The sequence below is a fragment of the Eupeodes corollae genome, chromosome 3 (genome assembly GCF_945859685.1).
Source record: "Eupeodes corollae chromosome 3, idEupCoro1.1, whole genome shotgun sequence".
Lineage (NCBI taxonomy): Eukaryota > Metazoa > Arthropoda > Insecta > Diptera > Syrphidae > Eupeodes > Eupeodes corollae.
The window spans coordinates 23,275,619-23,301,800 of record NC_079149.1 but is presented as its reverse complement, the minus strand read 5'-3'; the positions used below and the strand labels follow the sequence as shown (position 1 = coordinate 23,301,800).

The 26,182-nt window shown below is 31.3% G+C and overlaps 1 protein-coding gene across 2 annotated transcripts in view; it reads right to left on the bottom strand.

Moving 5' to 3' along the window:
• LOC129949421 (coronin-1C-A) overlaps window positions 1-15,621 on the bottom strand; it is a 37,959-nt gene extending 22,338 nt beyond the window's left edge. For both annotated transcript variants that reach the window (XM_056060872.1, XM_056060873.1), the window contains exon 1: window positions 15,185-15,621. The gene's annotated coding sequence lies outside the window, so the exon portion shown is untranslated. The remainder of the gene's footprint in view (window positions 1-15,184) is intronic.
• Window positions 15,622-26,182: the final 10,561 nt, after the last annotated feature.

Here is a 26,182-nt window from a genome sequence, read left to right as displayed (position 1 = left end):
TTTTGTCATTGTATTAGTGTAACTTATAGGCTTTTCACACCAAGTCCAAAATCCGTTTTTCGCGAGATTTTCGGTTTTCGCCGAAAACCTACATCGAAAGCTCAAGTTTTGCCATATATTTTTGCTAAACCACAAGTTTTATATAAAACCTCCCGAAAACTATTAGCAATTCAAAGTTGAACTAAACAAACAAACCTTTCGGAACATTCAGCGCTCAAATTAATGTAAACAAAACACCTGGTGGCTGCTGTGAATATTTTCTTTTGAAATAAATTTGGTCGTGGTAAGTAATATTACTTATACAATTTTCTTACCAAATAAAATTTGTTGCTTTTTTTTATTTACAGAATATGGAAGAGAAAAAAACGTCGAGCATAAAAGCCCCGGTGACTATTTGCGGCGCTGGCGGATCTTTCATGATTCTCCAGAGTTTCAAACGCTCTTTGTAAAGCGAGGAACCGGAATTCACCATGGCTACTGGCGTGACGAACCAAAGGACGAAGAAGACTTGCTCATAGTACGTAATGACGTTTCCAAGGGATGCGTCTTCGAACTCGTCGCCACAAATATGTTCGACGCTTTCGTGCACTACCTGGAGAAAGACTTTACGGTCACTTCGTTCAATCACAAGGGTTTGGGAAATATGAGAAAGGCGGTAAGTACATTTGTGGAGGAGAATAAATATGAAAGAAAATCTCTAGTAGAGGCTAAGAAGCAGTGGGCTAGGAAAATTTGGGCCAAAACATTCCACAATGTGGGAACATGGCGATTGATTTGGGGATTGAATTTGTTGTGAAAGAAGATAATGTTTTAAATAAAATTAATTTTAATTGTAAAGTTTTCTTTTTTGTTGATTCTATGATATATTTTCTAGACAATATAATCTTCTCCTTAGTTAATTGTTCGGACCGGTTGAAGTGAACAAAGAGGATAGCAGCAGCCAAGCGAGCTTGTAGTTCATGTTGGTTCATGTCGTGAGCCCATTTCACCTGACCCCAGAACTTCAGTTAAAACTCTTCTTCGAGACGAGCTAGAGCTACGGCCTATGTCTGCGCTTATATGTTGCTCTATCACAGCACAGGAAAGGATTATCGACTTAAGGGTGTCAACGGCAAAGACAAATCCTTAGGAGAATGTTGTTCATTTTATTTTCACAAATAATTTGAGAAGAAGAAATAGTCATAACTTTTTACTCACAAATTTTTTCATCAATTCAAAATTTGACAGCCGGTGTTAAACAAATTTAAATGTCAAATAAAAATAAGTAAATATTCGGTGTGAACGATTTTTGGGTTTTCGGTAAATGTTTGGATTTGGTTTGTAAAAGCCTATTATTGTGCATGTGTGAATTGATCTTAAATGTAAAATAAATTAATTTTATTTGTCCCATGGAATGCAAAAACAGAACAACATTGTTTTTTTTTTGACAGATCTAGATCAAAAATACATTGATTTATTTTACCCATGCAAAACTCCATTAATATAACAAAAATTAGAACCACAGAATATTTGGACGTCAAACTGAGTAGACGTTGCTCCTATACATTCATGAACCATTTTGTAGTCTATCTGCTTGCATAATTTTGCTTTAATAATAAAAGATAAGTATTAGAACGAAGCCAATTTATTAAAATTTGACAAATAATAAAAAAAAAATTACAGAAACAGAACCAACCAAGTTCTGTTCGTTAACTACTCGTATACGGAACTGTCAACTTGTGCATGCATTAGAATATCAAATTGTATTAATTAAAATATGTTTTGCTATTTCAAGCTTCATTTAAAAAGTCTTTTCAAAATGTGATACATGTTTCATTTTTTTCAAATAATATAGAAGATGTGATCATCGATCTTTATATTGATATGAATATGGACAAGTTCGATTTTTGTATTATGCGTATATGAAAAGGGTTATGAAAAACACAATGCGAGTAATAAGGAAAGAAGGATACAATTAGATAGAAGATTGTAATGAGTAGGAAGAATTGAGTCAAGTAAAGCGTTCCGTATTCATGTTGTGCGGCTAATAAAAAAGAATTTTTCTATTGGGCAGTACGTCTGAAATCACGCTCAAGTGAGCATTCCTAGAAGAACCAGTATTAAACAGTACTAATGGGCCTATAAATATTGGACAAGATTTATTTGTAATCTTAGAAATTTGAAATGAAGAACGAGTTGCGATGTATTCCGATTGAATTTTTGACGTTTTTAATATCGTAGGAATGTCAAAATTAACATTTGCCTCCCTAGGCTCCATGTGTTATAACTTTATGTCAAAGTACATTTATGTAAACAGAAATTGTATTTTAACGGAGCTTGACTTGATATTTGGAAAAAATATGTATTACATATCAACATAAAAATGTATTTGATTGCACAAGTATAATCATTTATTTCCTCAAAACAAAATTTCTTTATCAAAATCTACTTATCAGTTTCCTTCTTTCTTTTTTTTTTGTTATTTAATTCCTTTTACAACCACATAAGCATTATTTTTCGATTAAAATGAAATTCCATCTAAGGCAACCACAGTGAATCTTTTTTTCGTTTTTATTTTTTTTTTTAAATCTTACTCTTCCGATAATGAGGCTTCGAGGAAAAATTCCTCTTCCAAATATGACCAAGTAATTGAAATATGCTGTTTTTTTTCTTTTCTTAACGTCTAATAGTGATATGGAAATTAAAAAAAAAATACGCAGACGCACATGCAAGATGCAACAATAAATAATTATTGAAAAATGAGTATTCAGACTATTTGTGGCGGCATAAGGCATGAAACATTCCATTGTCACATAAAAAAAAGAAAAACATACTTATGGGGGGTTAATGAATATAACTCGTATTTCGTTTCCAGAAATGGTGAGTCGTTCAGTCTGGCAATGAAAAATTGTCCATACATATTTTGACTTGACTTATTAAACAAAAATTATACTTTTTTTAGTCTGATGACTAACACTGATCAAAAGCGATATCAACTGCTGTTTCAATGAGTATACCGGTAAAGTCTATAGAAAAAGACGTTAAATTCAATTAAGAAACGTCAGTTTATATTATTTGGGGACTACATTGAATTTTTTTTCTTAATTCTTTTCATAAATTTATAGTTGTTGAATTTGTTATTCCCTAAACTATTGACATTTCGCACCTGTCAAACTTAGCTGTCATTTTAAGTGTCATAATATTAGTTTGCCAAGTACTGTGGATAGCTTAGCAATCTAACATGATTAAAACACCTTTTCGCGAATAAGACGATGATAATGTTTGTCAAAGTCGATATATTGTAAAGAAATAAACAAAGGCAACATTTTTGCTAGCAAAACCACATTGCCGACCATGACTGCCAATAATTAAGCGACACAAATAACAAAGCTTTCATACGATCTACTTTGTTTTTTCTTTTTGGTCTCCTGCTCCTCCATCTCCTTCAACTCTCTAAAAGTCTGAAGCATAAATAAGCACCGATTGCAAATAAATATAAAAAGAAAAAAGAAAAAGTAGAAATCCAATATTATTACTAATCGTTCAGTCATTGGAACAAAAAAACCAACAATAAGAAATCAATCCCAACCAAAACCAAATATGATTCATTGCGCTACTGTGTTCTGCCCTTGATAAGATTATTATTTAATCACTAAAGTTTAAGTTTCGTTGTCGTCTTCGTTTTCATTATGCAACCATAAAACGGCTCGGGTATGTTCCCATAAAGTACAATATCCAATTCATCGCTTCGTCGTCATCGTCCCACACAATGCGTAACCTTTTTCAATTGATGCCATGATACATTGTTGCTTCTTGTGTTTGGTACTCCTGCTTCTGTTTATTCAATAAACATCTGTCGATCATCATTCCACTCGGAAATGGAACTGACACTAAGCCTGAGTGCCACAGCCGCCGCCGCCGCTGTCAACCATTTAGAGATGCGATAAATTGGCATGTAGTACAAACTGTCTGTACCTATATATGACGTGGTGTGTTGTGCTCCACAATGGGGCACCTGTTGATTTAAGTTTCAATAGATTTACCAGACCGCAAAAATCAAACATCAACCATAAAACAAAAATCATAATAAATGCTCGTTTCTTAAAGCGGTATTCGTGATGTGATTGATTGTTGAAAATGTTGCATTTGACATTAAAGACAATATACAATACTTCCGAGACAGTATATTTTTTGGGTGCGTTGAGCAAAACGTGACAGATGTCAAATTGTTATTCAAACTTAAAGGAGCGTTTTTCCAGTGCAATTTGTTAAAATAACTTTTAAAAACAGAATAACAACAATAAAGAAAAAAAACAACAATATTTTACAAATTAAAATGACTTCATGATGTGAAATGCAGTAATTATTGTTGATAAGTATAAAGAAAATAAAGTAAGACAACAAAAGTCAAATAAGACGTTTCACTTGGCGGCAAATATAAGTATAATATAGTAGACACGTACAATACAACAAATTGCATCTAGCAAGCTTAGTTTACTTTTTTTAAAAAATATTTATTCAATATGTTATAAGAGGGGGAGAGATGATGTGGTGGTGGTTAAGTTACTATGAATGTAGCAAAAGACTTGTTTGTTTTTATGGTTTATTCACATCGGTTTTCAAGGTTGAAGTTGTTAATTATTAACGTAATTAGCTAGAGAATGCTAAGATTCAAATGTCGAATGCATTGAATTGAAGATAAACAAACCAAAGAGCAAATCAGATGAAATTAGAAACTAAAAAGGTAAGAATAAAATAGTAAGATATGGAAGTAGGCAACTGGAGAAAAAATCTTATTTCTTAGAAATTAGCATATTAAAATGTAACAGTGACCTAACATTTTGGGGAGGACAAGTTTTTTGTATGTGTCTTCGAAGTATATTATTGGGATTGGAAAATTTTTGGAAGACATCTTGCAAAATGGGCTTAAAAAAATAGTTAAATAGAAATAAAAAAGTTACAGCAGAAAATTGAAAAGGCAAATGTGTTAACACTATGAGATTATTTTCAAATTAACGATTGATAAACGAAAAATTTGACATTTGAACTGTCAAATTCAAAATGTTGCCTCTATTTTTGTTCAGTGCGCACGGACATTCAAATTAATTTAATTATTGTCGTTTTCGGGATGCTTTCCAAATGTTCAGAGGGCGTACAACAAGCTCGGAAAAAATTCCAAACGTTTTCCTTTTGTGCCCGATTACACGAGATGTTTTTTCGGTTGTTTCCTCTTTCGTCTTTTTGACAGATCGGGTGAGGGGTGTAGAAACGTAGGGGGAAAGAAGTCGTGAAAAGAGTCCTGAAAATTTATGGACTTTTTTAGTTGAACTTTGACGTTTATGCTTTGACAACCAATAAAAAAAATGCATAATTTACAGATATAAGTTCAGTTTTCCAGAGTACGGTGTAGTAAAGGCAAATATAAACGTGAAATAATGTAAATTTAATTATGTATTTAAACGATTTAAGAAATGTGGACAAAAATTCAAACGGAAGTATTATTAACGCTGTTTCAAAGTTGGCCCAATTTGTATAACAAGCTGAACAAAAATTAATAAAAAATCAATAAAAATTATTCCATAAATTTGTTTTATTTTTCACTAAATTATTGCCAAAGAAATCCAATTATAATTTGTAGGTACTCTCTGATTATTACTGCCCGGACAACGAAACAAAATTAAATTCTTCCTCCACAGTTTTTTCAGAAACGTCAAAAAGAGGAATAACGAAAGGAACGAAAAAAGGAAAGGTATAATCACGAGGGTAGGTACCTGTCAAAAGACGAAAACGAACGAAAAAACATCTCGTATAATCGGGGTCTTTCAGTAAGAAGCTGAGAACAACAAATGTCAAGCATGTCAAGTTAGATGAAAGATAGACAAAATGTATAAATTTTCGAACAAAAAAATAAAACGAGTTGTGAACTTAGTTGCCCTGACAAAGAAGCTTCATTTTATGGCAAATAAATAGTTAAATATTTCATATAAATTTTTTTTTTTGCATGCATTTTGACTAAGGCAGCTAGTTAATTTTTAAGTGTCATGAATTTCAAATTCAGAACCTTACCTCATAAACCTCTTCTTTTAGATCATGGTACAAAAACGACCAAACAAAATTATTTTCTACAAAAAACTCCTCAGGAAAGCAACTGTAAGCTGTAAGGAAATATTACTTATTTCTTTTCCAAATTGACAAGGAACCCTTTTACAAAATAATTAAATGAAGTTGTGCAAAAAACTAATAAATCATAGAGTAATAAAGTTCAGCTTTCAGTTAATTAAAAAAAAACATGATGGAATATCATTTTGACAGAAGCGGACTTGACTTGATAGTAAGGGAGATTTTTCTTACTAACTTTCCAGTCAACTTTCCAATAAAGCTTCCTCAATTGGAAGGTCATTTTTTGACAGCTGGCCAATTAGATGCCAGAAACTTGCCTTACTTTCAAATCCTTATATCGTCTGTAGCTGACCATTCTGTTTGGTCAACTGTCATTTTTGACATTTGAAAAGCAAAAACTACACCATTACTAAAAATTAAACAATACCCTTAAATATAAAATGTCTAGCATTATCATCGTCACTATATTCCACCACCCTCGTTAAGTTCTACGATAACAGTAAAATATATTTTATATACAAAGACGATACACGTTTCAAAAACGCATTGGTTGCGTTCAATCTCAGACCCATAAAAGTCTTTTTTTTTGTGTTTTACTTTACCCGGAAGCTTCAACCCCTTTAAAATTGCAGTTTTTCTGCTGGCAAAAAAAGATTAAGGTTCCGGTTTTATTCACACGAAATTAATCCCTCAGCCACTTAAACTCTTTGCCTTGCCGTCAAAATTTGTATTTTCTTATTTTTTGAAAGGTTCTCTAGTTACCTTATATAAAATTTTTGAAACCAGTTCTGAGCCTGATCAGTAACAAACTAAGAACATACGTTTGAATTTTTAATTTTAAAAGAATGTTGTTTGTTTGCAAAATAAACATAGAGAACTTGGTAATGCATCCTTTCAATATTAATATTGGATTCGACAAAAAATTATTTGAAATTCACAGCGTAAAGGATTTGCATGTACTACTGTTCGGCACTGTTGAATTGACACGTTTAAAGCAACCCCATTTATTTATTTGTTATCTCTTATATAGATATTTGATTTTAAAAATAAGCAGAAATATGCTTCTTTTTGATAAGCACAATCAAACTCAATAAGTACCTATGTAGGTAAGAAATACCAACACCTATTAACCAAGTATTATCGATTCTTATTAGTAATTGATTTGCTATAATTAGATATCACAGAGTTTAAAAATTAATTTCGTCAATAGAGAAGACAGAATGCAAGAAGCACACCCATTATTGTGTCCTATTGTGGTGGCTTATTCGTCTTTGTCAGTGATCTCATATTATTTTTGTGTTATTAATTGAAATAAGAAAGTTTTCAAATAGGAACAATCATTCAAGATAAACAAAAAAGAAACATACTTGGGACAAAATGTAGGTGCAACTATAAAAACTAGGAAACATGATATCACTACTTGTAGATTAATATTGTTTGTATAATTCTGAAATGTTTTTCTTAATGAATAAGAAACATGCCATTTATTAATGCATATTCAATCTTAAGAGAACATTATTTGTAAGCACCTTGATCTCAGGTTGTTTAGATATCAATTGATTTATAAAAAATCTTTATACAAACATACATACCTACATATCTATAAAGCTATCTATTCATAAATGTTTACATACAAATTATTTTGATTACGTGAATTTATTTCTTCATCAGAAATTTAAAAAAAATATTGCAAGTTAAATTCATGGCAGTGATGTCATGCCAATGGAAATAACTTTCCATTTTAAAATATTTAGTAGCGAATTTTAAATATTTGCACACATACCCTCCTACTTATGTTTGGATTTGCTTAAATTAGAATTTTGAAATATGAACACTCAATAAATGTATGAATGTATATACACTGTAGTATAAAATTATGCTGTAAGATTTTGTTTTCTGATACAGAACTGCAAAGATTGATTGGGATAAATGTGTCAGTGATTTACTTTGTACCTAAGTTTATTTCAAAAATTAGTTTCTTTTCTGTCAATTTTAACAAATTATTAAATTTTTGTAGTTAAAAACAAATCATGTCTCGAAAATTTGAAAGACAGCACTATTCTATTCCCACTGTCAGCCATATGGACATGATTAAGACAACATTCAATTAGTTTTTAACTTTAGAATTTGAAAAAAAGTACAGTGTTAAAATTTTGCATTCGAAACATAGGATCCATCAATTCGGATAGTAGAACAGGTAAGAACTAATTTTTCATTAAAACAATAAAAAAAAAACAATTATTTATGAGGGGAATACAAAACATAAACCTTATCTGAGAAAAAACTATTTACTAATCCGACTTTTAAGAAATTGGGGCATATTCATAGATGTTTGCTAAACTCTTGCTATGTTGTTACTTTGGAATTCCAGGGTGATGGCTATTTATAAATAATTTTAAAACTTAGTTTAGGGCTAAACCTACGGTTTAACTAAAAACATAGGAACTGCTGTGTTTAAGTAGTTATTAACACAGCCAAATGTCATATTTGATTTTTGTTTGTGAATTTAAAAGCTGAAAAAGTAAATTATTGATTATAAAGTAAATATCGATTGATTATAAATTTACTTAATATTGGAGAACTACCAAGTAAAGGATTACCCGCTTCTGATAGTCTCAAGGTTTACCAGCATGAGATTTTTCGGTAGAAATGTCCCCAGAGTGATATAGGTAAGAACAAATCTGAAGCAGTATATAACTAAACATAAATCCCTTATTTACATTTAAGCTGATCTTCATAGTATTTCGCAATTAACGGTTAGCAGAATAATCGTCAAAATTTATATACAGTGAGTGTCATTAATATTCGGTTTTTATTCTTAAACATACTTTTGTTGTTTTTTTCGTAGTAAAAGTTGATTTTAGGTTTATTATTTGGTTATTTTATAAATAAGTATATTATTTCCTAAATATTTCAATAAAAAAATGTTTGCAATCACTTAACTGCATTAAGATATACGATAAACAAATTAAAAAGGACACATGTAAGCGCTTCATTAATATTCGTTTTTTTTTCTTTGCTGAGTTTGACATTTGCTCCGATTAACAGTTTGTCTATTCAAGAGTACCGTTAAAATAAAATATTGATTAGACGTTTGCATACATTTTAAAAACGATTTAGTGTAAGATCGTTTGTTTTTTTAAAAAAGTTAATCATAGGGCGCAAAGGAAAAAATGAAAGCCTTGAAAAAAGAAACCTTGTCATTTTTCACCATAATTATGGTGAAACATGTAAAAAATATTGCTGATATTTTAGACATGAAGCCAAACACTGTCGGTGATATTGTGCGGAGGTATAAAAAAGAAGGAACAAAAGTTAACAATGAAAGAAGAATGGCTTATAGTAAGAAAAATTAAAGCGAATCCTAGTTTTAGTGCACCAAAAACTGTGCAAGAAGTGTTAATGGAATGCAAAATAAAATATCTGCATCAACGGTACGCCGAACCATAAAGACAATTGTCGTCTTGCCGGAAAAAAGCCAGATCTTAATCTAATCGAGAATTTGTGGGATTAATTGTAGCGTCGAGTTCGCGAAAAAGCTGTCTGTTCAAAAAGTGCACTAAAGCAACGGCTTCAAGAAGAATGAAGCAAAATAGACATTGAATACCTTCAAACAATTATAAAAAATATGCCCAAGCGACTGGACGCAGTTTTATCCAATCAAGGGTATCCAACAAAATATTAAAATCAATCGTAAGAAAAATTATTTAAAAAGTTAATATAAGTATGTAAAAAAAATGAATATTAATGAAGTGTTATTTTTTGAGTTGTCGTATTCTTTATTTACTTTATTTTGTTAATTTGCTATTTTAATTAAAAAATGTATATAAATATATTGAAATTATTAAATACAAAATATTTTAAAGAGAAACTGGTTTTTAACCTATGTCTATTAAGTCAATTCATAGAAACGAATAATAAGTTTTTATGGCTGTGAAAAAGGAGACTGTAATGTTGTTTTAGAAAAAGTGGATACAAATGTCTGAAATAAGCACGGTGCAGCAAATTTTGCAAGAATGACATTTTGGATACCGACATTAAAGACTCCTCTTTGCTGGTGAATAATCCAAGCTTAAAGGTTCAAGCTTAGAAATAACTTCATTGTTAGCAAAAGGATATAAGGTGGGGAAACGTACAATTTTTTAATCAAAAATTTCGATTTGAGATTTTAATGTTTAAAGATTGGCAAATAAAAAGTCGACATTTTCAAGTACGGGGACTTATTTCACCAATTTAAAATTTGCATATTGCAAAATCTTTTCTTGACTGCAAATGAAGTCCCTAATGTTGTCTGAACCTGCCCTTGGATTTAAAAATGAAGAAGCAAATAAAAGTTACAAGGCAGTGGATATACATAGGCAGTTTTGAAGAATTTACTGAAGAACATGAATTTTTGAATTGATAGAATTTGACAGCTTATAGCAAAAAAACGTTTTTTTTTGAAAAGCTATTGTACAATAATTTATTTAAAACAAATATCTGATTTTGAAGAATATTTTGAAAACGAAGAAGGAGTGGTAAAGCGGTCCCTAAACGCTCAATAATTTTCAGAATATTATTGGCTAGGCGTTCCAGACGATTCAATATTTTGGTTTTGACATTATGATTATTATTATATTATGATTTTATACAAATTTATTATGATTTTATACAAATTTATTATGATTTTATACAAATTTATTAAGAAAAAGAAAATACTTGAGGGGAGATTTTACCCCTAACTAATAGTGGAAAATTAAGAGATATTATCCACATGCATGGTGAAATGAAGTACAATTTTTGGTATTGAATTTCAGAATTATGTAGGTCTTTTCATGATAGTAAATAAGAAAAGATATGAGGTACGAGTATGTATGCGATCACCTATGTACCTATAAATTTTTTTTAGAATGTTAAAGGAACACTCTAGGTATAGTAACTTTTAGGTTACCGTGATGCTAGAAACCTTCCGGATTATTTGTTTGTATATTGCCTTCCTTAATATCAACCAGGAAGGTTAGGTTAGGTTGGAGTGGCTGTCCAGATGTCATTGACGCACGTAGACCTCAAGGGTCTATTGTGATACCACTAATGAGGTTACTCATGGGAGAGTAATGAATTTAAACAAACCATTTTGTACTTTTAATAAAGTTAGACAGACGTTTTGTGTCAATCGTTGCCAGTTCATTGGTGTTATCGAAGAAGGGATCACCGAGAAAGTAATTCCTTCTAATGAAGAGTGCTGGACATGTACATAGAAGGTGTTGGACCGTTTCCTCTTTCTCCTCGTCCATGCAGCTTCTACAGAAGTCATTTATGTAGACCCCTAGCCTCAGAGCATGTCTTTCTATGAGGCAGTGTCCCGATATTACTCCAATTGTAGAGCTTATACTTTGTCTGCTCAGTGATATCTTGGTTGCTAGGCAGGTGGTACGTTGTGACCATCTAGCATTTGTTGTTTCTAAAGCATATTGCTTGAGAAGATATTTGCATGTAGCAAGTGGTGTTCCAATGTTATGTTTTTGTCTAACATCCGCTTTTGGCGAGCTCATCGGCTCAACCAGGAAAAATCAAACTGAATTTGTTGTTTGTATTTATTTCAAAAACATATTGGTATAGTTTATAAATATTTAAAAAAAATAATGTTCTGTTAGTAAAAAAAAACTATAGATTTTATAAATTGACTCCATACCATCCCTGCTCAAAACTAACCGGATTTTATACAAAATTTCGAGTCTTCATTTTTAGGTAACGGTTTTTCTTGTCACTTGTCATAACATAATTAATTAAAAAAACTAAGCAGGTTGTGAGCTGTCTAAATAGAAATGAATCCGATTAATAAAATGCCTAAAACACGTCACACAATCACTATTCGTTATAAAGTGTTAGAAAAGTATCAAGCCGGTACAAAACAAAATGTAATCATTATCAAACAAATTAGAAGCGGAAACTAAGTAAAAGCAGAACTCGTTGTGGACGCCCTCGCAAATTAACGGCTAAAACAGATAGGCTCATAAAGAATTTTGTTCTTAAGGACCCTTTTGCGTCCTCGAAAAACATCTATGAGGATCTAAATTTATCTATAGCGCCATCGTTTATGGGAATGCGGTTTTATGCGTTCCGACCAGCAAAAAAGCCACTACTAACTGAAAAACATCGTTAAAGAGATAAAATATGATAGGTGTATCGGAAAGACCTTCAATTTCTTAATTAAAAAATATTTAATCAGGGTTGAATATGCAAAAAATCATCTGAACTGGACTATAAGCTTTTCAGTGATCAAATTCAACTTATTTTACTTCGATGGTAGAATGACAGCAAGGCGCTCGAAATGAACACGCTTAAAGCCAGCAATTGAACTCCCTACGGTTAAGAACGGTGGTGTGTCGGTGATGGTCTGGGGTTGCTTTTCCGGTGCAGGCGTTGGTCCGATACATCAAATCGCAGGAATTATGGACCGTTTTTAATGTAGGGACATTTTGGAGTCAACAATGCTGCCATATGCTGAAGAGGAAATGCCTTTGCGTTGGGTTTTTCAGCAGGAAATTATCCCAAACATTCTTCAAAGCTGCTAAAAGAGTTGTTTGCAACAAAAAATATTTGTGTCTTAGAGTGGCCGTCCTAATCTCCCGATTTAAACCCCATCGAGAACTTGTGGGCAGTTTTAAAAAGCAGGGTTGGAAAGAAAATGCACATTTAAACAAGCTCTCTTTTTGCAGCTTTATAGAATAGGGAGAATATTCTTGCCACTAAAATCGATGCCAAGAAGTTATTAAAAATAAAGGTTACTAGATATCTTCAGTATAGAAAATATAAAAATAATGTGTACATTCTTGGGTTATTAATAAACTTGACCAAAAAAATCCGGAATGTTAGCACCACAGAAATACAAAAAGCTTAGTACCTGAAAGAAGGCATCTACATATATTAAGTACCTACGAATAATATTAGAAATGCCTTATTTTTATTGAAAACTTTTACTAACAGCGCAAAACAGTGTAGGTACATCGTCCTTACGACCTTAAGGTCTTTGTTTAACTTCCGTTAAAAAGTTTGCTAAATCTATCTATCTCAATTGTATGTAGGCAGGTAAGTACCAACCTGTCTTAAAATTTGATTTGCAAAAACTTCCAAATCAATCTTTAAATGGCCTCCAACTTCAACATCAAAATAAACATACCCAACTATCTTCATAACTAGAACTACTTCGCGGTTTGGACATTACCAAGTATATGTACCTTCCTAAATATGTATCTATATTGTAAGCCATTCATTAGTCTTTTAAGACTTGTTTCCTCAAATTAGGTGTGTATATAAATATGTTTAGTGTACACTGAATATATATTTAAATACAAAAAAAAAAATAATTTAAAAATAAAATGATGTAGGTAGGTGTTTGCCAGAGGTTACCAAGTTCTGTATTTTCTGTACTCTATTCCATATTGTCTACATATTTGGTGCTGGATTTTTGTGTATTATTATTTTATTATATTTTATTCAAAATGCAGGTAAATAATTTCAATAAATAATGAGTGCTGCTTAGCTAGTTGTATTCTATTAAACAGAAACACACAATTTAAACGTATAGGTATATTCTTTTCTAAAAGAAACATAAAATATATTATATCGCGGCAACCCAAATCCGCCCACATTTGAATTTATTTTTGTAAGAAAGTTGAAATTATTCTCACAGATACATCAACAAATTCAAAATATAAAACATCAGAAACCAACAAAATAAAAACAAGAAAATATCGAAAATGTTTATTTATAACCCCATCCAAGATTCAAATCCAAATCCAATTCACTGCGGATGCGGATGAGAACTTAAAAAACAACAAATCCACATACAAACGACGTCGACGGACAACATAACCTCACAAATTTAAATTCAGCGGCAAAATGTCCCATTCTTTAGATTTTTCTTCTTACAAAAACAAAACCCGGACAACGCATTCCACCCAAGTGATCCTTTCCCCTCTTTCTAGTGCACTCTAGTGAACATATACAAAAAAATCGGCTCAACTTTCCATTACCGCAGCACGAATTTCGACTCGCGGTTTTTTTTATTCGATAGATATGTGCAAATAAATAATAAGTATAGCAATTTTAGAGCGAGGAAACATTTATTTCTATTTTTAATTAATTTTTAAAGTTCACTTTTTTCCATACAAAACACTCAAAAATGGTTGATTTTGACATTTCTTCCCTGTTTTTTGTTCAGTGTTGCCATACTTTTTTTTTTTTCTTGGTAATTTCTTTTATTTTAGTGCTCAAATGGAAAAGTACTTTGCATATACCCAAACTCGCACCCACCCCAAATCCTATAGTGACCCCAAGCAGGGGGGTTGCAGGGGGGCAGCATGCCCCCCCTTACATACCTAGCTCTTAGTACGCCGTGCTATCAATTAAAAAAAACTTGTTTTAGGCTCAAAAAATGCAATACAAAAAAGTAGGGTTAAGTCCGAAAAAGAAAATATTTTTTTTTATGACTTAAAGTTGTTTCCTCGCCCTAATATTTAAAACATGTTCTATTGAGACCCCTACCTAACTGTAAAAAAAAAATCAGAAGGAAATTCGTGCTGCGGTAATGGAAAGTCGCCCCAAAAAATCCACCTTTGGGGGTCGATCCTGTTCCAGACAGGATTAGATATTCCTTCAAATCCATTTCTCCAAATAACCACAAAAATAACGATAACCCACCAAACTACCAACAACAACAACACGAACACCAACAATTCAGTGATCGCCTCGCCAGGAAATTTTTATTCCCTTTTTTGGGTGTTGGACTCATATAACACTCACGTCACTTTTATACATCTGGCCTCCTCACTCATCCTACCAACCCGAGTGAGTGCAAGCGAGATGAAATTTTTCTCTTCTTCAGATTTCTACACCACTCAACACACGCGAATTCAGAAATTGAAGGCGAAGACGACGGACGATAGACAGACGAAGGAGGATTTCCATTTCATTTTCTTCGTCACTTTCTTTGAATTTTCGAAAAAATATATTTTCTTTTTTTATTTTCACACAAAATTTCCAGCGAATATCGTTGTTTCCTTTTATAATAATTTAAGCAAATTCCATGCAAAATTTCACTCACATTTTCTTTTTATCAATAAGGAGAGCAGTAATAAATATAAAACTCAAGAACGGGGCGAAATAAGAAGATAATCGAGTTTCACTCTTTACAAGAAGTAAAAAAAAACGAACTGCTGTGGGGCGACAAGCGACAAGAGAGAAATTTCGCGTAATAAGTTCGGGAAAAAAGCCAAAATCCAGGAGTTTCACCGAAATAGAAATAAAATTTGGATTTTTTAAATTAATAGAAAGAAAAGAAATTGAGTAAGTTTCTTTTTGTTTTATGTAAAAATTCGAACACAAGAAGAATGCCGATTGCCGACGACCAAACACCACCCCGTGTGTACGTTCAAAATGCAGCGCACGAAGAAAAGAAGAAAAACTCAACCGTTCCGAACGCGGGGAAATAAACTTTTGACAGCGACAGCGAGTAGCGAGCGGCCGAATTGAAATCAAATGAACACAGTCACAGACACATCAATAAAAGCAAAGCAACAGAGTGGACCCGAAAGAAGAAGAACTCACACATAGGCAAGTCACACAAACAGAGCATAACACACCGACGTTGGCGTTGGAAGGAGAAGAAAATAGTTTTTTTTTGTCGGTTTGTTTTTGTGGTTCTTCCTTGGAGAAATGGGTGTGTGACAGACAGTTGTTTTTTTCTTTTCGTTTTGGTATTTGACTCAAACTGGAATGTAGAACAAAGCGAACGGCGAAAAATTTGAAGTGTGTGAAACAAGTGGAATGTGTTGTTGTTGTTTTAGGTGACGGCGAAATCAACTGTCAAAACTACAGCCATTATGTTCCATTTTCAAATTCAAAGTTTCTTAAATGAGAGATAGATGGTACTGCATGAACGTAAAGATTTTTCACTAGATGGAACTAAGTCGTACCGGAAGCTGTTTGGCATTTTATAACAAGTAATGTTTTAAAAGGTATTCAAAAAAAGCAATAAGTTCAGAAGCGTAGAGGCAATATATTATATTATTAGGATAATTGCATTCATCACTCCCTTGGCTTGGGAGTTTAACTCTTTGTAAAATCACTTCAAGTGTTGGACGCACTCCTCTCTCGTCCTCATAATGGGAATCCTATGTGCTGGCAGTACTTTTTATCTAGCACTGCGCCTATAAGGATCTATACCATCATACATATACATATCTACGTAGTGATGTTTTTCAGAAGGTGAATCAGATAATTCTGATGTCATGAATATTTTGAAACAACCTTTAAATGTTTATAAATGAATAAATCAATGAATTCAAATTTGTTTTGAATTTTAAATAAACTTACTTCTGTGGTGTAGCTCTGTCCTTGAAGTAGTTGTTGCTATTTTCAGAATCATCTAAAAACAGCCATAGGAATAGGAATTTTTATCATCTTCCTTTTTCTATTTACGTCATCGAAATCGATTTTATTGAATGGTTGATAGTTGTAAATCACTAGGTTTCAGTTCTCTACGGACTGTTGCGCACACTAATTCCCTTCAAAACATTCCTCTTCTTCGGCTTCAAATCTAAACCATCCTCATCATGCTTCAAGCTTCGTTAACTAACTACTTGATCGGTGACTTGATAGATGGTGTCGATGTAACTGATTCAGATTTGGAGAGTTTTGGTGCTCCTGAATTTGTCTCCAAATTATTACCACCCGATGAATCCGACGAGTTCGAGGCCGATAAACGTGACTCAATCTTCGAGATTTTAGAATCTCCTGGTTAGACGCAAGCTTTGATGATTGTATGCAATGCAAAATATGCGTTTGAAAGAAAAAATATCCATTACATTTTGTTTGTTTTGTTTTCATTTTCGCTATCAAATAACTCACCTCGTTGTTAATCTGTCATAAAGCCTAGTACATACTTCCTCGTGAAGTGAACGTTCGCCAGTGGAGAAAGTGAACTTTTGACATTGCTCACTGGTACACACTTGTGAGTACACGTTGTGAACATTTGACTTCAGCTTCACCAACAGTTCCCGTACATTTTGCACGTGAATTGCCCGTGAACGAAAACTCTCCACTTTGTTCTCCACTCAGCTTCACGAGCAAGTTCACGGGTGAACCAAAAACTGAAATTTTGTATGGGTTCACGAGATGGTTCACAAGTATGTACTAGGCTTAACTATGTTCAACTCAAATTGGGTCGAGTTTGCATTGCAGTTCTAGGGTGCGCCTATACTTTCTGCATTGTTTTTTCTGTTTTTAGCTAAAAGCAGTAAATTTTTTTTAGCACAGTTTTCACTGAAAAGAAGTTGTACATTCATTATTCTTAAAATATTGTATTCATTTTTCAATTTTGAATTCAACGGATCTCTTTTTTGAACGGCTGAATTCACGTCATAATTTTTCCCCCGAGGTTGAGCAAGATTGGCACTAATTCCATAACAACTGCACTCATAAAGGCTTGGTCCCATAAGAAATGCACGGTACAAATAACACATGCTTATCCCTTAGGACAAAATCTTCTCTGTTTAGCTTGTAGGCGAAAGAGAGCAAACCCATTAAGTCGGGACTCTTGATAATATATTTTCTCTATGTTCAGAAGAATGCATGAAGTCTTTATTTAAATCGATATAGTCCGTATAATTTAAGGTTTGAAGATTATTTCTTAAACATTTTGGCCGCGGCTTTACTGCCTTTAAAAGGATAATGGTAATTTTTGTATTGGCCGTGATCCCTGTTCTAATTGTAATGAGCCGCATATCACATCATGGTCCTTGTCTGTATTTTAAGGAGTTATTCCTCCTCATAACTTTATGAAGCCGTCTAACGTCCAATATAGAAGAAATATATGTTTAAGAGTTATAGCATAAATAAACTAGTTTGTCTTTTTTGGTCAGGTCGTATAAAAACTTGTTTGCTCTATAAATCTGTGTACAAGTAAAAGGTCCGATTGAACAATAAAACAAGTTTGCTCTGATGACGCTAAGACAGTTCTGTGCGAACTTAAGGTCCAAAACGGGTTGTGTTTTGTTAGGGTTTACGAAAGTTAACAACTGGCTACTCAGACACTTTGACAGGTGTTTAAGTATCGAATAAGTAAAAGACTATCTCGACGCCTCGCCACCGCATCAAACAATTACGATTTTGATGTTCCATTTTGAGTAGCAACACAGTCAATACAGTGTATTAGCTGATGTCAACGTTTAAAGTGGGTAACAGAGTCTAGTAATGTCCCAGGAATTAGGGATACAAATAAAAAGAAAACGCAGAGAAAACGAATTTTTCCATAAAAAAGTGGGTGTTTCGCCAACTTTTCAAGAGCCCACATCAAAAATTAGGCTTCGTTCTATTTCAGTCCTTTCACCAGCTGTATTTTGAAGGGCTTCATATTTAATTTGTTTTCGTAAAATTTTCCTCGTTTTGCAGTAACAGAGGCTCAATTGGGAACGGTTCCGAATCAATAACTCACGGTCATCACTTGCACTGGCTGATTAAGTTGCCATATTTTCCTCAGTTCATAGACTGCGTAAACAAATTGGTGGTTTAATGTTTAACAGTGAAAATTTGGAGCGGAATTAAATCACAAAAGTTTGAATATCTGCATTAGTAGGCCACAGATTAACGGGGCACGCATTTTGTTTCTAAACTTCAATAATTTGCAAGCATTGTTCGTTGGTACGACAATTAATTGGTTAATAATAGACCAAAATGAAGATGTTTGACACTGACACAAACACGAAACGTACGTGAGCTGTCAAAACCAGTGTTATCAAAAAGAAAGTAGTAAAACAATAAAACATTATAAATGGACTGCTAGTAACTAACTTCGAATTGATGTCATCTGTTCCTTCTCTAGGTTCGGCAGGAATATGGAAACATTTTGGAACTTGATTTTTTAATTTTTAATTTTGTTAAACTTTATACTAGCAGATGTTATTACTTTTATTGTAAAAAGCTTGTTGAGGCCTAAAAACAGGAGATGGCGTTTTAAAAACTAGTCTTTATTTTTCCACCAAACCTTCAAATATACTTAGATCGTTTAAAGTTAGTAAAAACATCTCTGAGTAACTAACTAAAATCACATTTTACTAAATCGTGTCAAATATTTTTCAATGTGATTAATGTTATGGAATACAAATAAATGCTATTATATTTTCATAGGGTCACTATTATAGAAAGTCAAACTTGCTAAGATCCATTTTTAAATAAAGCGACGTACACATCACTTTATTGAAGTATTAAATGGATAGATTTTTATCTTCCTTTATTTTTTTTACAAAGAAAATTAAATTAACTTTAAATCTTTTTATGCAGTGAATTTAATTATTGAATTAAATATTATTGTACGGCAAAAAGTTGTAAAAAAATTGGGCAAGGAAATTTAAAAGTTGGTTAAAACTCTCAAAAATGTTTGACATGATAGTCTCATGATTATTTGACGGACTGTAATTATTAACGTTCATACCCGTCAGAAAATCTTTCAAATATGGCTTTCTGTTTTTATTTTGACGGATGAATATCTGTTCTTATATTTTTGATTATGAAAGAGTAGTTTTTGAAAATACCATACATAATAAATGATAATGTATGTATTATAAATTAAAAGAAAAACTAGTAAATATTCCTCTTTCAGAATATGAGTTTAATTTTGTTATATTTATGTTGTAAGTAGGTATTATTAACTTCCCATTGAAAATAATTGCCCGATTTTGGTAAATTGAAAATTTTGACATCTCTCGACATTTCAAGATTTTTAGAATATAAAATCATGGGTCATGGTAAAAAAAAATTAAAAAAGGCTGGGATGCGACCCACACTGATAAATTCCTATCTCGTCTGTAATTCTGTTTCTTTTATATATAAACGATATCGTTAAAACTATATCTGATGCTAAAATGTCGTTATTCGCAGACGATACCCTGATTTACGTTGTAGGAGACGATTTAAAATCATGTGAAAGTTTAATACAAAATCAAATTGAAAAAATTAACATCTGGCTTTGTAAAAATAAATTAAAATTAAACGTTACTAAGACTAAATGTATGTGTTTAAATAACGGTGGTTTGAATGTCAACATACTAATAAATAATCAACCTATCGAATGTGTGGATGGAATAAAATATCTCGGGGTTTTTATCGACAATAAACTCAAATTTAATCAACATGTTTATAATCAGTGCGCTAAAATCTCAAAAAAAATCGGCTTTTTCAAAAGAATCCGGAGGTATATTCCTCTAAATTGTGCTGTGACAATCTATAATACATTGATTCTTCCATACTTTGATTACTGTTCTTCGATTATATTCATGTCAAATAGTGAAAATATAAGAAAATTTCAAGTATTACAAAATCGAGCAATGAGAACAGTGCTTAAGTGCGATTATAGAACACCAATTAATGATATGCTTACTGTCCTCGGATGGTTAAATATTGAACAAAGACTAAAATTTAATGCGCTTGTGATGATTTTTAAAATCAAAAATGAAATGTATCCTGCATATTTACAACGGAACGTGAACTATATAACAAATTCATTTTACAATCTGAGGAATACTGGTGATTTCAGACTTCCATTGTATAGAAGAGCAGCAACACAAAACAACCTACTATATAAAGGCATTCAACTTTTTAATAGCCTTCCTAGTAACTTAAAGACTGAGCAAAACTTAAATAAATTTAAATTTTTATTAAAACCTCTATTAAAAGATAATACTGTATAATATTGCTTAAAATTAAGTATGATTTAAGTAAAAAATGTTATTGTTAAGAGTTTTTAAACTAATAAATAAATCAAAAAAAAAAAAAAAAAAAAAAAAAAGTCTGTCTTGCTTTGAAGTTTTTTGGTTTCCGTGTTTTGTTCAAAAAGGTGTCAGTAACGAGATTCTTAGTCGAAAACAAATTTTAATCAACCTTAGTAGCATTTCTCAAAAGTTTTTATCTCCTATATGTATAAACAGATAAGAATTGGATGATTTGAAAGATTTCGAGAACCGACCATACATTTTTACCAAATATGCGTACTATTTTTTCAGATTTTTTTTTTTTTTTTTTATGAAAAAAACGGACTGTTGGATTCTTAAAAAAAATTATTGAATATCAAAAACTATATTTTCTGTGAGATAAAATAAGTTCGAAGGCAATATTTTTAAATATTGAAAAGCTATTTGAGTCGAAAGTAAATTTTTGTTTTCAATTTTTTTTTTCAAGTTTTTATTGTTTGTAAAAAAAACTATCAATTCGATTTTTTTCAAAATTTTATGAAATGTTGAAAACATTTTGTCATAGGAACAAATTAGTTTCAAGACAATATATCCAAGTTTTGAAAAGATATTTGATTCGAAATCAATTTTTACCAACTTTTGTTAATTTTTTGTAAACTAAACTGTCAATTCGATTTTCCGAAAATTTTACTGATATCTACACTGATTTTGAGCTATAAATTACGAAAAAACCATCGAGAACTGTCAAATTTTCAATTTGACAAATTACAATAGCTTCCTATTGGAAGTTAAAAATATTGATAAAAATTGACTTAATTGTCTTGGGAACAAAAATTTGCATTGACTTATTTTATCTTATTTAAAATGTTGTTAGGATTTCTTAACAATTAAAGAAAAACAAAATACATACTTTTCTAAAAAGGGAACCTTAACGGATAGTTATCAGTGTGTTGGCCTCTTTTTGTTATTATAGTTTTCATTTTGTTTTGTTCATTTTTGCTACATGTTGTGTTTTGCATTAAAACTCTTTTAATAAAATATATTTTGTATAATCGATGTCACTATACCATTTGAAATCAATCTTTCATTCATCTTTGATCCATCGTAGCCTTATATTAACCTACCGAGATCGATATATAAATTCGGATTTGATTAAATTTCTCTAACCTCAATCCACTCATGTAATCAGGGCTTTAGTTCAATATAATTCGAAGAATTTGGCATATTTACCAAAAAAACCGCGACCGTGATTTCACTCCGTCTCTATCTTTAATCTTTGGCAACCGGAAGTAGCAGTTTGTGAAATTTTTGTGCCTGCGATCTTCACGATTCTCGAATTAAAAAGTTAAAAAATTAATTAAAATACATATTTCAATGTGCGGTCGAAAACATTTAAACAAAATGTTAATAAAGTATTAAAGTTTAAGTTAATGTAAAAAAATATTAAATTAACTCGGAAATAAAGTGTTTTTTTCTTCTGTAAAATATGAAAGGTATCCATTTTTGTTTCTATTTATCACGTATATATGTGTACATATGTAGCCCAGGGTCGGTTTGTTATTATGTCGGTTCGGTAGTTTTGCTTGTTAATGTTAATTGGCGGTTCTATTTGAAAATTTGAATTTAAGTCATCTTTGGGGATGTCCCTAGTTCCCTTTCGGCAAAAAAATATATATTAAATGCTTTTATTCTCATTGTGTGGTGATAAATGGAATACAAAATAATTAAAGTTTCGTTTCCAGTGATTTTTCCTAAAATTAATTAATTAATTAATTAATTTTAATTTAATAGAATTGTTTCGGTTGTGTTGGCAAGAAAGTGAATTGTTGTTATTGATGGGTTGGCAGCAGTATAAGTAAGTTAATTTTGATTATTCAATTCACTTATTAAACCAACAAAATATACAAATATTTTGAACACCATCCAGCATATCAGAAATTCCGCTTGATGGAGCGTTCACATTTTCAATTTCGAGGAGTCACACACTTAACATATGGATGATTTTTTAATTACCCCTTAAAAATGTTGCTTAATGTTCTGTAAAGGAGCCTAACAAATTTTAAATAACATATTGTGCTTCTTAACCTTACATTTATACATTTGAAGGGCTAAAGTGAACAGTGTTCTAAAATAACTTTACAACTTAAGTTTATAGTTATTTTAGAACACTGTTGTCCAACAAGGTATGGTCTGACTTTTGAATTTGGACGACTCCCTTCATAAATTAAAGCATACCAAAATTCTAACAGTTTTCTAAATGTGCCATATTCAAGAGCTAAAACACAATAGTTTAAAGGGTTTTTGGTGCATTTCACGCAGAAATATAAGTAACGTAGCTTTTTTTTCAAAAATAATATATACTTTTCTCATTTCCATTTCTAATAATACTAAGATAAGAACTCTACAAAAATTCAAAAACAAAGTAAATGAGAGAGGATTTGATATGAAGAATGTTCAGGATTTTTTGACGTAGTTTTTTCGATTTCAATTTTCTAGGAGTCTATTATTACTATCGCTATTAGTCTGCTTACACGTAGATGTCAGAAAATATTTTGATCTTAAAGGTGGCAACAAAACTTTAAAATTGTAGAGAATTTAGATATATATGTAGGTGTATTTAAGTACATAATACCTTTTTCTAAAAATTAAATAAAAACAAATTAAGGTAAACAAATAAGTTGCGAACAAATCTTTGTGTGGCATTCACAAATTTCACATTTCAGAATTTATTTTCTCTTCAAATCTTAAGAGATTCGAAGCCTCTAAATCAATAGATATGAAACGTTCAGTATGTTTTTTAATTAGCCATTAGTATAACAAAAATGTCACTTGTGCTGTTCTGGGATTCCAAAAAGTCTATTTAAAATATGTATTATATTTTAAGATGTACAAATTTATCTGCAAAATAAGTTTTTCTCAAAAATTTAAATGCCATCTTATTTCTCAAAAAAACCTATATTAACTTATTTTTTTTTCGGAAAATCAATAAAGCGGTCATAACCGCTGCGACAGTGATGTGAACTCAGCTTAAAAGCATACAATAATTGCTCTGTTCGATAATACCAATACTCGCAATTCAACCAATTTCAGTGCTTTGCTAACGTGCAAAACTATACAGAAAATTAAAGGTATGTTCCGTTCATATGACGTTAAGGTCCAAAGCACTATTCACATGAGCACGACCAGCGAATATTCGTCGATTTTGACATGTCTTTCACATGAGAGTTTTTAATTCGTCGCGAATGAATCAAAACTAGAATGATTTTTTTAGGTTAAGTACGCACGATTATATTATTCATTCACGCGAATAAAGTTTGACAGTTCGTATCAACTACATTTTTTTCGCGACGATATGATATTCAAAAGTAAAAGTATACATCATAAATCAAATAGAAACTATATTGCTATCGGAAATACATACTATGTCTTCAAACGTATATAAACTCACATTTTGTAATTCATTCGTCGTTCGTTGGTCGCGCTCATTCATGTAAATTAAGACCTACAGGAGTATGAATTTTACACTCTTTACAAATACAAACTCATCGCTGATAAAAATATTTGAATTTTGACGTTTGACATTTCCTATAGATTCGAATATAAATGTTGGTACAATTGATAACCCTTGTGTATCTTGTCTTCGTAGAGTATGGTAAGTCCTTCAAAAAAACAAACAAATGTTCTAGGTAGAATGTTGTGTAATTTTTCCTAGGCCACGACTTTTCTGTAATTAATTGTAAAACCAAATAGAAATATGGTTTTCTATTTGTAGCCTAACTGAACTCGAATGTTTTATTATAAGAAAAAATGTAAAACATGAAAACAAATTAAAAATATTAGGTTAAAATTAGTTCTGGTCTACATTTCGCAATTTTTTTAAAAATTTGTTTTAATAATTTTGACAAATGTTCAATTGTATCAAATTTAAAATATAAAAACCGGATTGTTGCGTATCAGTTTCGAGCAATTTCTCACTATACTAGCTATAGCATTATTCATATCAGCACGACCAACGAATTAACGAATATTCGTGGATTTTGACATTTCTTTCAGATGAGAGTTTTTAATTCGTCGCGAATGAAGTTTGACTTTGACAATTGTTTTTTTTTTGTGTTTCGTTTTGAAAACAAATGATTGAAAAGATGCGGTCGAAGCTATATTTGTTTAAAAAAAAAGTAATTAGTGTCCTTGTTAATAAAGAAAACAAAAACAAAATTTCATGTGCATCCATTTAATGCAAATCGGAAAATGGAAGGAGAATATTTTTCCTTAATAAAACTGCTGGAAAAATATCCAGAAAAGTTCTTTACATATTTTAGGATGTCAAAGGAAACATTTGATTACATTTTGAGCTTGGTAAAGAACAACTTGGTTGCGAAACTTACTAGCTTTATAAACGACATTATTTGCGCAAGGGAAAAGTTAGTAATTACTTTGAGGTAAGAGATATTGCCCATATGTATATTGTTTCAATTTTGTTAAAGTGTTAACATTTTTCTAGATTCCTAGCTACTGGTGCAAGCTTTGTCGACCTTGCCTAAAGATTTCGAATGGGAGTGTCCACCGTAAAAAAAAAGCAATAGATACTACCCTTGAGATTATCAACGCCACAGCTACAGCCGAACACCATTCACCACCGAAACCAAAACAAGAAAAAGAGGCTGGGATGCGACCCACACTGATGACTTCCCATCCCGTCTGTCGATTTGTCTTGCCTAAAAGTTTGTCTATATGTACTAGTATCGATTTTACCAAATTTGCGTACTATTTTTTATAGATTTTATTTTTTATGAAAAAACGGACTGTTGGGTTTTTATATAAAAATCACTGAATATTGAAAACAATATTTTCTGTAAAATAAAATAAGTTTGAAGCCAATATTTTGAATTTTTGAAAAGCTATTTGAGTCGAAAGTAAATGTTTACCAAGTTTTAGTATGTATTGTTTTTTTAGAGTTTTATTTTTTGTAAAAAACCCTCAATTCGATTTTCTTCAAAATTCTATCGAATTTTGAAAACAATATTTTCTATAAGATAAAATTAGTTAAATTTGAGTCGAAAATCAATTTTTACCAACTTTTGTTAAATTTTTTTTAGGTATTTAATTTTTTGTACAAAAACTATCAATTCGATTTTGTTCAAAATTTTACTGAATGTTGACAACAATATTTTTTGAAAGATAAAAGTAAATTAAAGCTAATATCTCAAAGTTTTGAAAATATATTTGAGTCGTAAATCAATTTTTACCAACTTTTATTAATTTTTTTTAGGTTTTTATTTTTTATAAAAAAACTGTCAATTCGATTTTTCTCAAAATTTTATTGAATGTTGAAATCAATATTTCTTATAAGATAAAAT